Source organism: Ovis canadensis, chromosome 2, assembly GCF_042477335.2.
Source record: "Ovis canadensis isolate MfBH-ARS-UI-01 breed Bighorn chromosome 2, ARS-UI_OviCan_v2, whole genome shotgun sequence".
In the NCBI taxonomy this organism is placed as follows: domain Eukaryota; kingdom Metazoa; phylum Chordata; class Mammalia; order Artiodactyla; family Bovidae; genus Ovis; species Ovis canadensis.
Genome location: NC_091246.1, coordinates 247,165,924 through 247,178,661, shown reverse-complemented (window position 1 = coordinate 247,178,661; position 12,738 = coordinate 247,165,924).

Here is a 12,738-nt window from a genome sequence, read left to right as displayed (position 1 = left end):
GCTACGGTCCATAGGGTCACAAAGAGTCAGACAGCTAACACACAACAACAACACAGATGTATAGCATACATGTTCTTCAACCTCAGAGACTCAGAATCTAAAGAAATAACTACAACACAATATCCAAGAACCACAGCACGAGCAATCAATAGCACTTTTGTTGCCAAAGAAGCCAGAGCAAGGCTCAGAGGGGAGCCAGTGGCCAAAAGTCTGACTCTTGGTATTGGGGGAGCATAAGGGAAGGCTCCCCAGAGGAGGTTAAGCCTGGGGCAGACTTTGAGGATGAACAGATCTTGGCTACTTGGCTTTAGGGAGATCAGGAACTGCAGAGAGCCTGAGGAAACAGGGCTGCAGGGCAGGGGCTCACAATCTTGTGTATGGATCCAAATCACCCAGCAGGTAAAGACAAATACAACTCCCAGAATCCTCTCTGGGGAGTCTCATCCAGGAGGTCCAGGAAGGGTCAGAAATCATGGTCAGCAGCCACAGCCTGCACCTCAGGCTGGCCCTATCTGGCTGTGTGGCTAAGTCCCAGCCCTCTCTGAACCTTCCTAGGTCTGCAATCAAGTTTCTCATGGGACAATGTCCCTTGAGACAGGCAAGAGAGATACTGTTTCCTCCTTTTGACAAATGAGGATACTGAGAACCAAACAGACAAGCGCAGGGCCACTGATGGAGTCTCTGCCCTCCTTGCATGGAGGCCCAGGGCCTTTGCACCTGTTGTCCCCTCTGCTTGGATCACACTTCTTCTGGGTATCCTTGTGGTTGGCCCCTCCCCTTCTTATTTATTGCTGTATAACAAATTACCTACAAATTTAGTGACTTAAAACAACAAACACTTATTATCACATAGTTTTTGTGGATCAAGAATAAAGGAGTGGCTCGTTCTGGCGCAGACTCTCTGAGGAGGTTGCAGCTAGAATGTCAGTAGGGGTTGTAGTCATCGGAAAGCTTGATGGGCACCACAACTAGAGAATAGCCCCCCAGTTGCTACAGCTCGAGAGAGCCCTCATGCAGCAATGAAGACCCGGTGCAGCCAAAAACAAATAAATAAAAAATTTTAAAAGTGAGTCACCAAGTCCAGTCCACACTCAAGGGGAGGACAGTTAAGCTGTATTTCTTGAAGGGAAGAATATCAGAGAATGTGTGGCCATATTTTAATGTCCCCATATCTTCCTTTGAACCTCACTTAAATATCATCTCATCAGAGGTGATAAGGCTTCCTATGAAAGGCTATTTATAAACCAGGATTCTTAAATATCCCAGCATAATATGGAGCCTGCGGATCTCTGAACTCAAGCAATTGGCCATCAGCATCTGTATCAGTTAGCTCAGCCTGCTAGAACAAAATATCACAGACATTGATCTCCCACAGAGATCATCAGAGATGCTTTCTCTGATACATTTGTCAGTAAAGATGCCCTGCCTCTTGCTCTCTTTCTCTCTTTCTCTCCCCTCTTGCTTTTTTTTTTTCTTTTCCCCCTTCCATGGAATTTTCCACCACCTGCTATCCTATCTATTTTAATTATTCATCTTGCCTGCCTCCCCCCCACATAGCCTAGACTCCGTGAAATCAGATACTTGTTCATGGCTGTCACCCCACCACAAGAATGGTCCCTGGCACATAGTAGGCATTTAATAAGTCATTGTGGAATACAAGGATGAAGATGGAGCTGAAGGAAGAGAGGGCAGTGTTGATTCATCCTGGGTCCTTCCTGTCCCTGCAACCTGACCTTGTCAGGTGACTTCCTTGTCATGTGAAACTTCATCCCGTGACAGATTAGGACAGCTTGGTCTGAGCATCAGTTCTGGTCCCAGATCGGCCACTGGCCTTCAGTGTGACGCAAGTCGTGTCCTCTGCTCGGGCTCAGCCTGGGTTCCTCTGCTCATAGAAGTGTATTGGATTCCTTCCATTTAATGAGTATTGTCCCAACACCTACTAGGTACCACAAGCGTTCTGGGCACCAGACAGACACACCACCTGCCCTCACAAGGCTGAACCTCTGGGATAAAACCACTGAGCGTCTTTCCAGCTCCAATATACTCCTGTTCTGCCCTCATGCCACTGGCAGATGCTGCTGTATATTGAATTAATCCCCACAACTTCATATATTGAAGCCTTCATATGTTGGAGCCTTGCGGGGATAATTAGACTTAGGTGAGGGCAGGAGGGTGGGGCCCTTATGGTGGGGTTAGTGGTTTTATAAGAAGAAGAAGAGAGAGATCACTTACTCTTTCCTCTCTCCACCATGTAAGGACTCCATGAGAACGTGGCTGTCTGCAAGCCAGGATGAGGGCCCTCATCAGGGATCTAATCAGATGCCACCTTGTTCTCAGTCTTTCCAGAACTGTGGGAGATCAATGTCTGTGATATTTTGTTCTAGCAGCCTGAGCTAACTAATACAGATGCTGATGGCTGATTGCTTGAGTTCAGAGATCTGCAGGCTCCATATTATGCTGGGATATTTAAGAATCCTGGTTTCTAAATAGCTTTTCATAGGAAAAGGTAGAGGGCCACTGAAGGGAGGGGTGTCTTTAAAGCCAGTAAGAGAGGGGCTGTGGAGAACAAGCTTTTGCTCACCACCAGGCCTTTGTATATGCTGTTCTTTCTGGTCTTAGCTTCCATGTCAGCTCCACCAAGAGCCTGTCTCTAAGTCTGGGTTAGAGGCCCTCTGCTGGCTCCCTGGACATCCTATATGAGTGTGTTCTCCTCACTGGCACTGGCTCCAATTCTTCCTTCATTGCCTGTCTCCACTCAGCATCTTTGGTGAGCAACCCAAGGACAGGACCCCAAGCTGAGATCCTCAATAGTGGCCCCATTTCTGGATGGGGACCCAGCTTCCACAAGGTTAAGTTCTTTGCCAAGATCACACAGCTGGTGATTCTTCAAGCTGTGGCACAAACCCAGGCCTACCTGACTCCCCAGTGTGTGAAGCATTGCCCCAAACACTTTCTCCTGTATCTTCATAGAAAAGGAGTCAGCTCACATCTCAGATGGAGAAACTGAGGTCCAGAGCTCACCCACACCCAACCAGCCATGACCCCAGACCCACTCACCCAGAGGAAATCTTTGGCCTAGAGATACATCAGCTGTCTTGCAGGGAGATCTTATGGTGTGAGATGCTCAACTATGCACTTCTCTTTACTCTGCTCAGACACCTGGAGAACGTTGTCATCAGTCTACTTTCTAGATGAGAAAACATAGGCCCAGAGCTGTGAGGCCCCTTGTTTACTACCCTCAGCTAGTAAGTGGCAGAGCAGGGATTTCAACCCTGCTCTACTTCGTCTTTGGCTGCAAAGAATATAATCAATCTGATTTCGGTGTTGACCATCTGGTGACGTCCATGTGCAGAGTATTCTCTTGTGTTGTTGGAAGAGGGTGTTTGCTATGACCAGTGCATTATCTTGTCAAAACTCTATTAGTCTTTGCCCTGCTTCATTCCACATTGCAAGGCCAAATTTGCCTGTTACTCCAGATGTTTCTTGACTTCCTACTTTTGCAGTCCAGTCCCCTATAATGAAAAGGACATCTTTTTCGAGTGTTAGTTCTAAAAGGTCTTATAGGTCTTCATAAAGCCGTTCAACTTCAGTTTCTTTAGCGTTACTGGTTTGGGCATAGACTTGGATAATTGTGATATTGAATGGTTTGCCTTGTAGATGAACAGAGATCATTCTGTCGTTTTTGAGATTGCATCCAAGTACTGCATTTTGGACTCTTTTGTTGACCATGATGGCTATGCCATTTCTTCTGAGGGATTCCTGCCTGCAGTAGTAGATATAATGGTCATCTGAGTTAAATTCACCCATTCCAGTCCATTTTAGTTCACTGATTCCTAGAATGTCGACGTTCACTCTTGCCAACTCTTGTTTGACCGCTTCCAATTTGCCTTGATTCATGGACCTGACATTCCAGGTTCCTATGCAATATTGCTCTTTACAGCATCAGATCTTGCTTCTATCACCAGTTACATCCACAGCTGGGTATTGTTTTTGCTTTGGCTCCATCCCTTCATTCTTTCTGGAGTTATTTCACCACTGATCTCCAGTAGCACATTGGGCACCTAATGACCTGGGGAGTTCCTCTTTTGGTATCCTATCATTTTGCCTTTTCATACTGTTCATGGGGTTCTCAAGGCAAGAATACTGAAGTGTCTTGCCATTCCCTTCTCCAGTGGACCACATCACCAGATGGTCAACACCGAAATCAGATTGATTATATTCTTTGCAGCCAAAGATGGAGAAGCTCTATACAGTCACAAAAACAAGATCAGGCGCTGACTGTGGCTCAGATCAGGAACTCCTTATTACCAAATTCAGACTCAAACTGAAGAAAATAGGGAAAACCGCTAGACCATTCAGGTATGATCTAAATCAAATCCCTTATGATTATACAGTGGAAGTGAGAAATAGATTTAAGGGCCTAGATCTGATAGATAGAGTGCCTGATGAACTATGGAATGAGGTTCATGACACTGTACAGGAGACAGGGATCAAGACCATCCCCATGGAAAAAAAATGCAAAAAAGCAAAATGGCTGTCTGCGGAGGCTTTACAAATAGCTGTGAAAAGAAGAGAGGCGAAAAGCCAAGGAGAAAAGGAAAGATATAAGCATCTGAATGCAGAGTTCCAAAGAACAGCAAGGAGAGATAAGAAAGCCTTCTTCAGCGATCAATGCAAAGAAATAGAGGAAAACAACAGAATGGGAAAGACTAGAGATCTCTTCAAGAAAATGAGAGATACCAAGGGAACATTTCATGCAAAGATGGGCTCGATAAAGGACAGAAATGGTATGGACCTAACAGAAGCAGAAGATATTAAGAAGAGGTGGCAAGAATACACAGAACTGTACAAAAAAGATCTTCATGACCAAGATAATCATGATGGTGTGATCACTCACCTAGAGCCAGACATCCTGGAATGTGAAGTCAAGTGGGCCTTAGAAAGCATCACTGTGAACAAAGCTAGTGGAGGTGATGGAATTCCAGTTGAGCTGTTTCAAATCCTGAGAGATGATGCTTTGAAAGTGCTGCACTCAATATGCCAGCAAATTTGGAAAACTCAGCAGTGGCCACAGGACTGGAAAAGGTCAGTTTTCATTCCAATCCCAAAGAAAGGCAATGCCAAAGAATGCTCAAACTACCGCACAATTGCACTCATCTCACACCCTAGTAAAGTAATGCTCAAAATTCTCCAAGCCAGGCTTCAGCAATATGTGAACCGTGAACTCCCTGATGTTCAAGCTAGTTTTAGAAAAGGCAGAGGAACTAGAGATCGAATTTCCAACATCTGCTGGATCATGGAAAAAGCAAGAGAGTTCCAGAAAAACATCTATTTCTGCTTTATTGACTATGCCAAAGCCTTTGATTGTGTCAATCACAACAAACTGTGGAAAACTTGAAAGAGATGGGAATACCAGACCACCTAACCTGCCTCTTGAGAAATCTGTATGCAGGTCAGGAAGCAATAGTTAGAACTGGACATGGAACAACAGACTGGTTCCAAATAGGAAAAGGAGTACATCAAGGCTGTATATTGTCACCCTGCTTATTTAACTTCTATGCAGACCATCATGAGAAACGCTAGACTGGAAGAAACACAAGCTGGAATCAAGATTGCCGGGAGAAATATCAATAACCTCAGATATGCAGATGACACCACCCTTATGGCAGAAAGTGAAGAGGAGCTAAAAAGCCTCTTGATGAAAGTGAAAGAGGAGAGCAAAAATGTTGGCTTAAAGTTCAACATTCAGAAAACAAAGATCATGGCATCCAGTCCCTTCACTCCATGGGAAATAGATGGGGAAACGGTGGAAACAGTGTCAGACTTTATTTTGGGGGGCTCCAAAATCACTGCAGATGGTGACTGCAGCCATGAAATTAAAAGACGCTTACTCCTTGGAAGAAAAGTTATGACCAACCTAGACAGTATATTCAAAAGCAGAGACATTACTTTGCCAACTAAGGTGCGTCTAGTCAAGGCTATGGTTTTTCCTGTGGTCATGTATGGATGTGAGAGTTGGACTGTGAAGAAGGCTGAGCACTGAAGAATTGATGCTTTTGAACTGTGGTGTTGGAGAAGACTCTTAAGAGTCCCTTGGACTGCAAGGAGATCCAACCAGTCCATTCTGAAGGAGATCAACCCTGGGATTTCTTTGGAAGGACTGATGCTGAAGCTGAAACTCCAGTACTTTGGCCACCTCATGCGAAGAGTTGACTCATTGGAAAAGACTCTGATGCTGGGAGGGATTGGGGGCAGGAGGAGAAGGGGACGACAGAGGATGAGATGGCTGGATGGTATCACGGACTCGATGGACGTGAATCTGAGTGAACTCCAGGAGTTGGTGATGGACAGGGAGGCCTGGCATGCTGCGGTTCATGGGGTCGCAGAGTCGGACAGGACTGAGTGACTGAACTGAACTGAAGTACTTCCTCTCTAAACACTAAGTCGCAGGGGCCTTCGGAGTGCAGAGTAAGGCAGGTCAGCCGTCCTTCAGTTGTTCACTTATCCACTCACGCATTCATTCATTTATTCAAGAATAAATGAGAGGCCCGAGGTGCAGGGCAGGCAGATGGATAACACACAGATTAGACATATAAACAAGGTGATTTCAGAGAGGGAAGTGCCTTAAAGGGGGATGAGATGGTTGGGGGGATATCTTTCATTCCAGGCTCCTCTCTGATAGGGTGATGCTTGGGCTACCACCTGCGTGTCCAAGAGCTGGCGCCTCAGAGATTCGGGCGAAAGCCCTGGGGTGGGAAGGTGTGCAGCATTTTAATAAAATGTAAGCAGCTTGGAGGGGCAGAGACTGGGAAGGGGATGAAAGCCCCAGGCCACCTGTCTCATAGGTGGGGGACCCCACAGGGCAGTGGGCTCAGGCAGGTCCTATTAGTGCTGGAGGGGCCTCGATTCAGGGGTTGGTTGGCTCAAGGAGCCAGGAAGAGGAGACCGTGGGCCGCCACGCTGGATGAGGCCACCAGGGTGAGATTTACTGAATGAAGGCAGCTTGTCCACAAGACAGAGCTGGGCCCTGTGACTGTGCCAGGTGTCTATGCCACTTCTGGCTGCCTCCCTGGGCCTGAAGAGGAGGCGAGAGCAGCAACACATAGCTATGCTGGCCCTGGGATCCTCATGGGCCACTGGGATGGTGTTGCCCACAGGGCAGGGGCTTGATTTCAAGGCCACACAACTCAAGCACGAGGCCTGGGACCAACTGCAGGAATCAGAGGCCTGATTGCCTCCTCCTCGAGTCAGGCCTGGGCCAGACCGAGGCCTCTTGTCTTCTCTGCAGGTGCTGGGGAGAGAGGCCTGCCCAGGGATGAATTAGAGATCCAGAGCTAATACCTTAGGCCTCCCTTCTGCCTGTCTCAGCTGCTCTCTCCCTGGCCACATCCCCTCCCTGCCTCTCCACCAATCTTTGGACAGAGACCGAGAAATAGCCTCTATCAGCTCAGTTCAGTTGCTCAGTCGTGTCTGACTTCTTGCAACCCCATGGACTGCAGCACACCAGGCTTCCCTGTCCATCACCAATTCCCAGAGCTTACTCAAACTCATGTCCATCAAGTCGATGATGCCATCCTCTGTCATCCCCTTCTCCTGCCTTCAGTCTTTCCCAGCATCAGGGTCTTTTCCAGTGAGTCAGTTCTTCACATCAGGTGGCCAAAATATTGGAGCTTCAGCTGCAGCATCAGTCCTTCCAATGAATATTCAGGACTGATTTCCTTTAGGATGGACTGGTTGCATCTCCTTGCAGTCCAAGGGACTCTCAAGAATCTTCTCCAACACCACAGGTCAAAAGCATCAATTCTTCGGTGCTCAGCCTTCTTTATAGTCCAACTCTCACATCCATACACTACTGGAAAAACCAAAGCTTTGACTAGACAGACCTTTGTTGGCAAAGTAATGTCTCTGCTTTTTAATATGCTGTCTAAGTTAGTCATAGCTTTTCTTCCAAGGAGCAAGCGTCTTTTAATTTCACGGCTTCAGTCACCATCTGCAGTGATTTTGGAGCCCCCAAATATAAAGTCACTGTTGCCATTGTTTCCTCATCTATTTGCCATAAAGTGATGGAATTGGATGCCTTAATCTTTGTTTTTTGAATGTTGAGATTTAAGCCAGCTTTTTCACTCTTCTCTTTCACTTTCATCAAGAGGCTCTTTAGTTCTTCTTAGCTTTCTGCCATAACGGTGGTGTCATCTGAATATCTGAGGTTATTGATATTTCTCCTGGCAATCTTGATTCCAGCATGTGCTTCGGCAGCCTGGCATTTCACATGATGTGCTCTGCATATAAGTTAAACAAGTAGGGTAACAGTACACAGCCTTGATGTACTCCTTGAGGACAAAGGACAGAACCTGCCTGGTCACTTGAGGACACTGACATGGTCTTTGAGATTCAACGTGGTGGTTGGACCTCTGTGCTGAGCCAGCGCCGAGGCCCCAGAAGAACCACAGAAGGGGCAGTTGTCCTGTGTCTGCCTACATTTCTCTCTGAGGCCCCTGAAAGGACAACCCAGGACAATGGGAAGCACATAGGCTTTGAAATTTTATTTAAAAACCCAGAGGGATGGGACAAGGGGGTGGCATGGTCATGCATACCCATGGCTGATTCATGTCAATGTATGGTGAAAATCACCACAATATTGTAAAGTAATTAGCCTCCAATAAATAAATTAAGTTTTTAAAAATCTAGGTTTAAATCCTGGGTCCACCTTGTATGACCTTGAGCAAGTCACCACACCTCTAAGTCTTCAGTTTCTCTTGAAAAAACGGGGGCAAAGTGGGTACCACCAAGCCTGGTTGGAGATTAAAGGAGAAAATGCAAATAAAGAGACCATTGCCCTAGGCACTCACAGACATTAACCTCTTCCCATCACCCACTTTTTCTTGTTTAAATTTATTTTTATGTCCCCACTCTCTGTCTACCTGTGACACTAATTAGCTGTGTGTGATCCAGCATAAGACTCTTCTTCTCTCTGGGCTTCATGGAATCTGATAGCTGGAGGGACTTCAAGTTTCATGTAACTATCCCATGTTTGTGTGTATGATAAATCAACATCCAAGATCAATGTCAAAGCGGAACTTTGGTCTCCATGAGGCCACAGCTGTATTGTCAGAATCCTAGGCAGGGGCTCCCCCTAGGCCCTGGCCCTCCTCCCTGCTGGGAGCCAGTGTGAGGAATTCCACCCGTGACAAGGTCATGCGGCAAGAGCTCTGATGGCAAGGCTAATCAGAGCTCAGGTTTTCCCCCTGGAATTTCCTGAGCATCCACCCCCCAAAAAATAAGAATCTGCCTGCTTTTCCACTCTTCTGATATTCTCTGGAAAAAGTCAACTCAGGGCTTTAGTCTTCTGCATTTGAAAGGGATGTTTCAGTTAAACCCCTCTGATAGCTCTCTAGCTTGCCTAACAGGTTCCCCAGACCTCTTACTGCTTGTGAATTGCTTACAGCCCCCCAACCTCGAGAGGCACAAAGCTTAAAAGCATCTTAAAGATACAGAGTCTTTTCTAAAGAGTTAAAAATCATACTGGTGATGGGTTTTCACTGTTGAGTCAATGACTGTTGCCAGACCTCCATATTATTTATCTTTTAACACCTGAAGGATATTAATCAATGTAATTGGGATATAGGAAAAAGGAATATAGTAGTTTTGATGTTAGCAGCACTAGATTTTTGAGTTAATTGCTTTTTCTTTGTTATAAATCACTGTACTCCCTTTACTTGTTATAAGTTGCTGTATCTTTGCTATGTAAGAATGTAACTTTATTTAGTACTTTCTGAGATTTGCACCAGAATTTGGGAAGATCAAAACAAATAAGTCTTCTAGTTAACAAACCCTTATCAGAAAAAAGGCTGTAAAATGCTAATTGGCCCTTCTTAGCCAGAAGATGATGTAAATCACCTAAGACTTGTGTGTACAATTAGGTGTGCAGAGAGAGAAGCCTGGTTTTGATGAGTCTGGACTGATAATGCTGCACAACTTTGTGTTACCCATTGATCCCCATGTTTTATCAAAAATATAAAAGGCCTTCTGAACAATAGAGGACGGAGCCAGTCGCTGGACTGGCTTCCCCAGTCTCTCTCTCTTTTTCTCCCTCTCCTTCCTTTTCCTCTTTACTTTAATTTCAGGCTGAATTCCCATCTGGGGCGCGGAGGCTCGCCAAGTCTACTTACTTGCCCTGGCTGTTAAGACCCGCGCGAAAGGGAGCCTAAGGCGAGGCACCCTTAGATATTCAAGCGAGCGCCGGTGGCCCAATGTAGATGGTGCAAATTCCTTGTTTGGAATTTTATTGGTCTTCCGCGTAATCCAAGTTATTCAGCCCTCTTCCTCCACTTAATTTTCCTACTACACTGTTGTTTCTTAATCTAATCTTATATCAATCAATAAATACGTTTTTCTCACGCCAAAGCCGTCCATGCTTCAAATTCCCTGGATCCACCGGGGCTGGACCCCGGCACCTCCCCATTACCCAGTTGTGAGACCTGAGCGAGTCCTGTCCTCTCTCAGGGATGCTTGCCTCAGTTCAGTTCAGTTCAGTCACTCAGTCATGTCTGACTCTTTGTGACTCCATGGACCGCATCACGCCAGGCTTCCCTGTCCATCACCAAACTCATGTCCATTGAGTCGGTGATGCCATCCAACAATCTCGTCCTCTATCGTCCCTTTCTCCCCCCATGTTCGATCTTTCTCACCATCAGGGTCCTTTCCAATGAGGCAGTTCTTCGCATCAGCTGGCCAAAGTATTGGAGTTTCAGTTTAAGCATCAGTCCTTCCAATGAATATTCAGGACTGATTTCCTTTAGGATGGACTGGTTGGATCTCCTTGCAGTCCAAGGGACTCTCAAGAATCTTCTCTAACATCACAGTTCAAAAGCATCAATTCTTCAGAGCTCAGCCGTCTTTATGGTCCAACTCTCACATCCATACATGACTACTGGAAAAACCATAGCTTTGACGAAACAGACCTTTGTTGGCAAAGTAATGTTTCTGCTTTTTAATATAGGTTGGCTATAACTTTTCTTCCAAAGAGCAAGCGTCTTTCAATTTCATGGCTGCAGTCACCATCTGCAGTGATTTTGGAGCCCCCAAAATAAAGTCTGTCACTGTTTCCATTGTTTCCCCATCTATTTGCCATAAAGTGATGGAACCAGATGCCATGATCTTTGTTTTCTGAATGTTGAGCTTAAAGCCAACTTTTTCACTCTTCTCTTTCACTTTCATCAAGAAACTCTTTAGTGCTTCTTCACTTTCTCTCATAAGGGTGGGGTCATCTCCATATCTGAGGTTATTGATATTTCTCCCAGCAATCTTGATTCCAGCTTGTGCTTCATACAGCCCAGAGTTTTTCATGATGTACTCTGCATATAAGTTAAATAAGCAGGGTGACAATATACAGCCTTGACGTACTCCTTTCCCTATTTGGAACCAGTCTGTTGCTCCATGTCCAGTTCTAACTGTTGCTTCTTGACCTGCATACAGATTTCTCAGGAAGCAGGTCAGGTGGTCTGGTATTCCCATCTCTTTCAGAATTTTCCACAGTTTGCTGTGATTGACACAATCAAAGGCTTTGGCGTAGTCAATAAAGCAGAAGTAGATGTTTTTCTGGAACTCTCTTGCTTTTTCGATGATTCAACAGATGTTGGCAATTTGATTTCTGGTTCCTCTGCCTTTTCTAAATCCAGCTTGAACATCTGGAAGTTCTCAGTTTACATACTGTTGAAGCCTGGCTTGAAGAATTTTGAGCATTAATTTACTAGTGTGTGAGATGAGTGCAATTGTGTGGTAGTTTGAAAATTCTTTGGCATTACCTTTCTTTGGGATGGGAAATTCCTGTGGCCACTGCAGAGTTTTCTAAATTTGCTGGCATATGGAGTGCAATACTTTCACAGCATCATCTTTTAGGATTTAAAATAGCTCAACTAGAATTCCATCACTTCCACTAGCTTTGCTTGTAGTAATCCTTCCTAAGGCCCACTTGACTTTGCATTCCAGGATGTCTGGCTCTAGGTGAGTGATCATTGTGGTTATCTGTGTTGTGAAGATCTTTTTTGTACATTTCTTCGGTGTATTACTGCCACCTCCTCTTAATATCTTCTGCTTCTGTTAGGTCCATACCATTTCTGTCCTTTATTGAGCCCATCTTTGCATGAAATGTCTCTTGGTATCTCTCATTTTCTTGAAGAGATCTCTAGTCTTTCCCATTCTATTATTTTCCTCTATTTCTTTGCATTGATCACTGAGGAAGGCTTTCTTATCTCTCCTTGCTATTCTTTGGAACTCTGCATTCAGATGGGTATATCTTTCCTTTGCCTTCCACTTCTCTTCTTTTCACAGCTATTTCTAAGGCCTCCTCAGACAACCATTATAGCTTTTTGCATTTCTTTTTCTTGGAGATGGTCTCGATCCCTGCCTCCTGTACAATGTCACAAACCTCCGTCCATAGTTCTTCAGGCACTCTATCAGATCAAATCCATTGAATCTATCTCTCACTTCCACTGTATAATCGTAAGGGATGATTGACTGATAGTTTTCAAATCACTGGGGGTTAAGACAGGTCTTTTGGTAGTTTTTTTTTTTTTTCCTGTTTTTTTTTTTTTTTTGGCCACTCCACATGGCATTGCAGGATCTTAGTTCCCCAACCAGGGATCAAACCCAAATCCCTGGCAGTGGAAGCATGGTTTCTTAACCACTGGACTGCCAGGAAAGTCCCAAAACGTGTATTTTTGAGGAACCTTCTTATTC